Here is a 7748-nt window from a genome sequence, read left to right on the forward strand (position 1 = left end):
TGACTATGAAGTAATTCCTTTGTTTCAGAAATATAAAAGCTATGAAAAGACAATAGAAGCATTGAAGCCCATTGGGATTTGCTTCATCTATGAATTGTAAATATAAATATTGATATGTTTGCATGAAATATGTCTTTTTTTGTACATGTTTTTGAATGTATGTCAATTCCCTAGCTACAAGGAGCTCCTTTTTATCACCCATGCAATATATGCATGAGTATACACAGGTTTATATGTCTGATCATTTGTTTATGTGTAAGCATGACTATTTGTCTATGTGTAAGCCATAACAGCTGGTCGAAGATATTTTCCCCAAGGGCAGCCTTAATATGCTACAGTTTCAGCAGGGGAGATGCTAGCTGAAATCATCATCATCATCATCATCATATGTAAGCTTGTGGGAATTTCTTAGTTAAATTTCTTGTTCCATCTACTTTTATTCAGTGAGCTTATGTGCCTGAGACTTCTCTCTTTATCTCCATTTCTCTTTCAATTGCAGAGGGTAAATGGGCCCCTAAATCTCTATCAGTCCTCTGAGCTTACCTCAGAGAGAGGACAGAGGATTGCCACTGATCCCATAGAGGCCTGAAGAAAGTCTCTGATTAAACAAGCCTGGAGCTCTTTGTCAGTCTAATTAAGATCATCTGTTGTTAAACAATGAGGACATTAGGGAAAGAGTGATTTTGGTGGCAGAGTGAGCAGAAAGCCTTAAGTAGCTCAATTGCTAAAGCAGCAGGCTCCAAGAATGGAGGTTGGGGGTTCACACCTAAATAAAACTATTTATTTCCTCATCAAGATGCCCAAATAAATTAAATTTTGGTATAGAGTAAGATACAAATATCAGTCCCTGACCATGAATTTACCTGCCTCACTTTTTCCACCCTGGGTATTGACTTTTGGATATTAACAGTTACAAATTATTTTAAGGCTATAATTTCATTACAAAATTTCTTCCTTCCATTTTCTCCCTCCAGGCCTTCCCACATGTTCCCAACTGCTCACCTTCAAATTCACGGCTTCTTTATTCATTGTTATTTCATGTGTTATATACATGTATTTTGAAATATAAACTGATGATTTTTTATAATGCAATCTGTAGGTATGTTTTCAGGGCTGAACAATATATATCCTTTTATTAGTAAACTGAATATTCTAAGTGATTGTAGTTAAATTATAGTTAAATATAAGAATGAAAGCAACCAATCATAATCATTTTTTGAAAATCTAAGGATAACACCAAAATCAACAAAATAATGGGAATTTATAAACATGTTCCAGTAAAACCTGAGTAGTAACAGACTCAATTCTACAACAAAGTGGCAAAGATTGTTAAACAAAAAAATCAATTAGAATTTTTGCTGCCTTCAAGAAAGTTTAATACATCAATGATAGTGATTTGATTTATTATTTTTATTTCTATTATTTTTCAATTCTGATATAACTTTAAGCATAATATAACTTCGTCATTACCTCTCCTCATTCCTCTTTCCAAACACTCCCATTCCTCATTGCTCTTTTGTAAAATTATGGTGTCTTTTTTCATTGTTATTACACACACACACACACACACACACACACACACACAATGTTGGATCATAGCAATAGAAACATTAACAAAGAAAAAAATCTCAGACTATAAAATGCTTCCCCCCAAACTACCCCATGCTCAAGAATAACTGCCACCATACACAATTCATTAATGAAACCTCAGAGGCAGGACTAAGGCCAGAAATTTAGACACTGAACCACCACAATATGTTCTTCTCCCCATCAAGCCACTTAAAACCTGCAGCCCATGGTACTACAGTACAGAATCTCCACTCCCCCCTCAAAAGTCTAATGTGTCAGTGTTCTGTTTGAGAGAAAAATCCTCCACTTGGAAATACCCATCTTCTCTCTTTTAATTCCATGTCAACTGCAACAATCCTGATTTAACAGACACTACAATGTGCAGTGAGGAAAGCAGAGAATCATAGGTTCATATTTTAAATGTCTTCATTCAACTAAACTTTAAATTGTAAAAAAGTAGACTTCTACAGTTATAAAATCTAACAACATTAAATCAAGATGAAGTAAATTATTTACACAGACACATCACAAACATGATAGAAACAGTAATTTAAATCTCTCAATTAAATGTAAAAATAAAAGAAAGCAAGCCTAGCTCCAGATATTCAGCATGAATTTTACAGGGGTCTCAAAGTACTCACTGCAATACTCCTGAAAGTATTCCACAGAAGGGAAAAGGATAAATTAAAGGAAAGATATTCCAAAATTTTGTTGAGATACCAGTATTATCTTGATAACAAAAAAATAAACTTCTGAAAATTAATAATGCAACCTAATATTGTTAACTAATTAATAACTTGTGTTAAAGAACTTCTATATAGGTACACAGTTATGTGTACAAGAGATGTACTAACTTACCTAATATACTATGACTAGAAGCCGTGATTACAGACTATGTCAATATCAATGTCAAATATTACTGATTCCCATAATACTAAAAAATACATAGTATACTAAACATTCACAGTTCTTTTATTTACTTACCATTGACTGAATGAAAAGTTCAATTGACTTGCTCAGCCATCTTCTCAATGATACTCTCCTTGAAGGCTTAATGTACGTTTAAATGAGTCCTAAGTTTATATCTTGTTGGTTTGAAACCCAAACATTATACTTATCACTAACATCTTGAGATATGGCCTGGGCTCATGAGCACTGTCTGTGTTCTAAAATTTAATAATGGAAACACAGTTTTAGTTTCACCTTCAACTTACCTTATATAACCTGTGAAAGCATTTACTTTTCAATTACTGCTGACTGTAGAACAAGCTATTTATCATCCACAAAAGGATCTTCTTAAAGTTTTGTGTCATAAATATAGATTGTATTTTAGGTGAAATGGCTGCTTTGGATCTGATCCCTTTGTCTGTATCTTATGGTATTGGACATATTGGATGAAATTATAAAAATTTAATTTTTTTAACTTGTTATATTTTTACATTGATTACCCATACATCTTTTTATGACTTCTTTGTCATTTTTATTAATTTTTTAATATTATTACAGTTTATTCCCTTTGAATCCCATCTGTAGTGTCCTCCCTCATCTCCTCCCAAGCCCTTCTCTAAGTGCACTGATAGGTGAGGTCCTCTTCTCCTTCCTTCTGCCCCTAGCATCTCAGGTCTCATCAGGACTGGCTGTATTGTCTTCCTCTGTGGCCTGGCCAGGCTACTTAGGGGGGGGGGTGTTCAAGGAACCTGCCACTGAGTTCATGTCAGAGACCGAAGTTCATCTCATCCTAGGAAAACATTTGCTGAAATATATTTAAATTTAATGTCTTCAAATCAGTGCTTTCAGTCCCAAAATCATGTCAGATAATTATCGACATAGACAAATAGTCTGTGATAGAACTTTTCTCATTTAAAATTATAAATTTAATTATAAGAAAAAATGTTGTATTGGCTTGACCACAGTAAATTACTTACCAATGATGTTAGATCCTAACAGTTCCCGTGCTTATGAGTGAGGCTTCTCTGCCATGGTAGAAGCCCCTGCTTGTTTTAGTCTTTTATAGACCCATTTCTGTTTTGCTCAATAGCATTTTACAGAAGGCATAGGCCACTGCATACACTGCATCCCATATGTTGTGGTTTGGACTCACAAAATGGTCATCACACCATTTTTTTCTGGTTTAATCTTTATAGAAATATTTTCTGGATATGGTTTATGATTTTCAGATAACATAGCAGGAAGTGAGCAATCAAAATTGCCAATCCAGAATTTATGGAATTATGACTCTTCTGGGTACTGGGAGAATATAGGTGCCTCGAGAAAATGCTTTAAGCCAGTGATAGTTCTTGTCTTTGAATATGAGAAGCTTCCTCTGAAAAAGTTTACCAAACCATTCTTATTTGATACAGACTCTAAATATAATGTGTTGTTTTGCCATGTCCCACACCTTCCATCTGTTTGAAAATATTTTATTTACAGTGCAGAAAAACATCAATTATTCAGATTACTATAGAATACCTGCACACTTAACTGTGTATGTTGGTTCAAATAAAGCAAATCAACACCAAATAGTATCCATGTTTCAATTGAAACATGTAAAAACCACACAGATATCTTTCTTACTTTTCTTCCTCCCTTTCCTCTTCTTTATCCTCCTCCTTTTTTCTTTGCCCATGTATGTATGCCTTCAGGCCAGCAGAGGTGGCAGGATCCTTATGTACTGAGTTGAGAGAATCCTAACCAGTAAGCACAGAGCACCTTAGCTACTCAGCCCCCTGCACCCTAAACACTATTTATTCATTGTTCAGCATGTGTGTATGCCTTCAGGTCAACAGATGTGGCCAGATGCTTATGTACTGAGACCAAGCACCCTAACCACTAAGAGCAGAGCACCTTACCTAATCAATCTCCAGCACCCTAAAATTATTGATACTGTCCTGCCTGCTCAGTTACCTGCAGGACAGCAAAGGGCACCTATATAACCTATACAAGCTTGTGCATAGCCTGAACCCCTGGAATCATGCACCTACCTCCTACAGGATGCATGCAGATATGGTGGGAGCCTCATGCACAAGCCGCTCATGGACTTCAGGGAGACAGAATGATGGACAGCCTCCCCATGTGAGTGGGACTCAAAGAGTTTAGGCAAACAGCTTGGAATAAGAAGGATGCTGACAAGGGAAAACCAGTCCGGCCAGTGACGCAGGTTAGTGGAAGTCCTGCCCCTTCAGGCTTTGCTTCCAGATCCACCCTGATGGGGGCAGACACTATGGAGCTCAGAGGCTCCAGAGGCTAACTCACGAACTCTCTGGCCTGGCCTCTGCTCCCGGGATGTAAACACAAAGTTTCTAGTCACAGACAGACCTCTATCCTTTCAGGTCTCACTTCGGAGTGTTCCCTGGTCAGGGAAGTACCAACCATTCCAAGATTTATAGCAACAGAAGTCCACCTGCCTGATAACTACAAACACACACACACACACACACACACACACACACACACAGATAATAATAGAGGTCCCCTCATTCAGCCACTCTGAAATCTTATAAAAAGATTGGGATATATGAAACCCTCCCTTAATCAAATCCTTAAAAATCTAAGGTTTTGCCAGGCATGGTTGCACAAGCCTTTAATCCAGGCACATGAGAGGCAGACATAGGCTGTCTCTGTGAGTTCAATGTCAGCCTGGTTAACAGAGTCCAGGATTGTTAGGACCCAAAAATGATGATGTGCACAGCAGATTTTATATGAAAGGTTTATTGGATTGATATGAAGAGAGAAAGAGAAGGAGACAGGGAGACAGGATGAGGGAAGGGAGGGGATGCCTCGACAGAAAAGGGGAGAGGGTAAGAGGGTAAGAGGGCAAGAGAGACAAAGTGGTGGGTTGAACCTCTTAAGGAACAACACATAACCATGCCTGCCAGGTGAGCTACTTGGTCAGTGACACATGATGACATCATAGGTAGCTAGGCAACTGAGAAGCAGGCTACCTAAATGCTAACAGTCTTCCCTTTTTTTTTTCCGTCTCTCCTCTCTGTTGCCTGGACCGTGGCCCCAGAGTCGCCTACAAATCCCAGAATCCGCTGGGTGCTGTTGCCAGCATCGTTTGCATGCGTTCCTTAGATTACCACCAGTTGGCTTGGCGAGGAGCATGGAAGTAGGCGCAGGAAACCTCCTTGTCCTCAGACCCCACACAGCCTTTTCCCTGCTCTCCGTGTCTGTAAATCTCTCTGCCATGCCATACTGTCGTTGGGATCAGGTGCTTTGTGACGTCACTGCCCCGCCCCTTGTCCACGAAGTCAAACACACAGCAGCTGCTCCTGCTACTACAGTAAAAAGTCCTGTCCCTGGTAGCTGGTCCTTGGGTCTCTGCACCTTTGATTATGTCACTGGGAGTCAGACACAGACAATAAATCTTTTTTTTTTTTTTTACATAAATACCACTCAGCTTTCTTTTGGAGGGGGACTTTTTTAAATTTTTTTTATTAATTACACTATTCATTTTGTATCCCCCATGTAGCTCCTTCCGCCCTCCCTTCCCAATTCCTCCCTTCCTCCCCTTCTCCACCCATGCCCCTCCCCAAGTCCACTGATAAGGGAGGTCTTCTTTTCCTTCCTTCTGATCCTAGTCTATTAGGTTTCATCAGGAGTGGCTGCATTGTCTCCCTCTGTGGCTTCTCCTTTCAAAATGGAGTCACCCAAGCTAACTTAAACTCTTCAATCACATAAGTAGAAAAGTAACTAAGATACCATGCACACATGATATATATATATATATATATACACCCAAAGTTAAAATGTAAGATTCTGCTGGAGACATAAATGTATTCTACTGCCAATCTGTGACTAGCGTTTCCCTTCTGTATCGCCTGTTTTGACTGGAGTATGTTTTCACAAACTCCACAAGAAAATGAGTGTCACAAATTACAGGCTAAAAATCGGGACTAGAGGGATGACTCAGCAGTTAAGAGGACTTGCTGTCCTGCCAGGGGAACTGAATTTAGTTTCCAGCATTCACATTGGGTTACTCCCAATGGTCTGTAACACCAGATCCAAGTAAGGACCCACGTTCCTCTCTAAACACACACACACACACACACACAGAGAGAGAGAGAGAGAGAGAGAGAGAGAAAATGGAAAGTGAGAGGGGGAAAGGCTAGGTGTGTGTGTGTGTGTGTGTGTGTGTGTGTGTGTGTGTGTGTGTGTGTGACAGGATCTCCCATCTGTATTGTCTTTTAAAATCACATATAAACTAAAATGACCTTGATCCAATCATCTTGCCTCTAAATCCTGGGTGCTTGGATTCCAGGTGTGCAGCACCATACATCAGTTCAAGCAGTGGTGAAGATGGGACTCAGATTTTATTGTGGTTGCTAAGCATTTGGTCAACAGAGGAATCCTCAGACCATAGGTACCATTTCTCTGTAAAACAACTTAAGTTTGTTGAGCAACTTTTAAACAGATTCAGCCATTGCAGAAATCATTGTGTAGAATTCTCAAATATGTAATAATAAATGTACCATACAACCCAGCTGATTTATACCTTGACATATGCACAAAGTACTTGATATATCACTACAGAAATAATTGATCAGCCATGTTTCTTGCTATTCTCTTCTCATGGATAGGAAATTGAAACATCTAAACACATAAGTCAGACATAAATATAAATACATATACACACAAACATACATAGAAATACATACAGAACACATATGTCATACATATAAATAGATGAAACTAGAAAAATTATATTGATTTAGGTAACACAGATCCAGAAAGACAAATATCACTCATTCTCTATACTCTGAGGCAGCTAACTCAAAATCTTCAGATGTGAGTATTTACCATGGAATAACTGTAGAAACCAGGAAACATGGTGGGGAAGCAATGCATTTTGTACATTACAGTACAAAAAGCAGTGTGCAATTGATCTGATTTGGATAATATGGGGGAAGTACTCTAAATACAAAGGTAGATAAATGTAAAAGAAGGAAGAGTGTGAAATAACAATAAACATATGTGAACATCATAAACATCCTATAAATTATCTACATAAAATAGCTATAATACATGTAAGTCCATGCATAAGTATAAAAAGTACTTTAAATGGAAAATATACAATGAACACTTTAATAAATCACAGGGCTGATATGGGAGGGAGGGAAGCTCTCCTTTTCTGGGCAGAAAGGGGGAGGAGAAGGGGAAGAAGAGGAAGGAAAAATTGG

Source organism: Meriones unguiculatus, assembly GCF_030254825.1.
Source record: "Meriones unguiculatus strain TT.TT164.6M chromosome 13 unlocalized genomic scaffold, Bangor_MerUng_6.1 Chr13_unordered_Scaffold_51, whole genome shotgun sequence".
In the NCBI taxonomy this organism is placed as follows: domain Eukaryota; kingdom Metazoa; phylum Chordata; class Mammalia; order Rodentia; family Muridae; genus Meriones; species Meriones unguiculatus.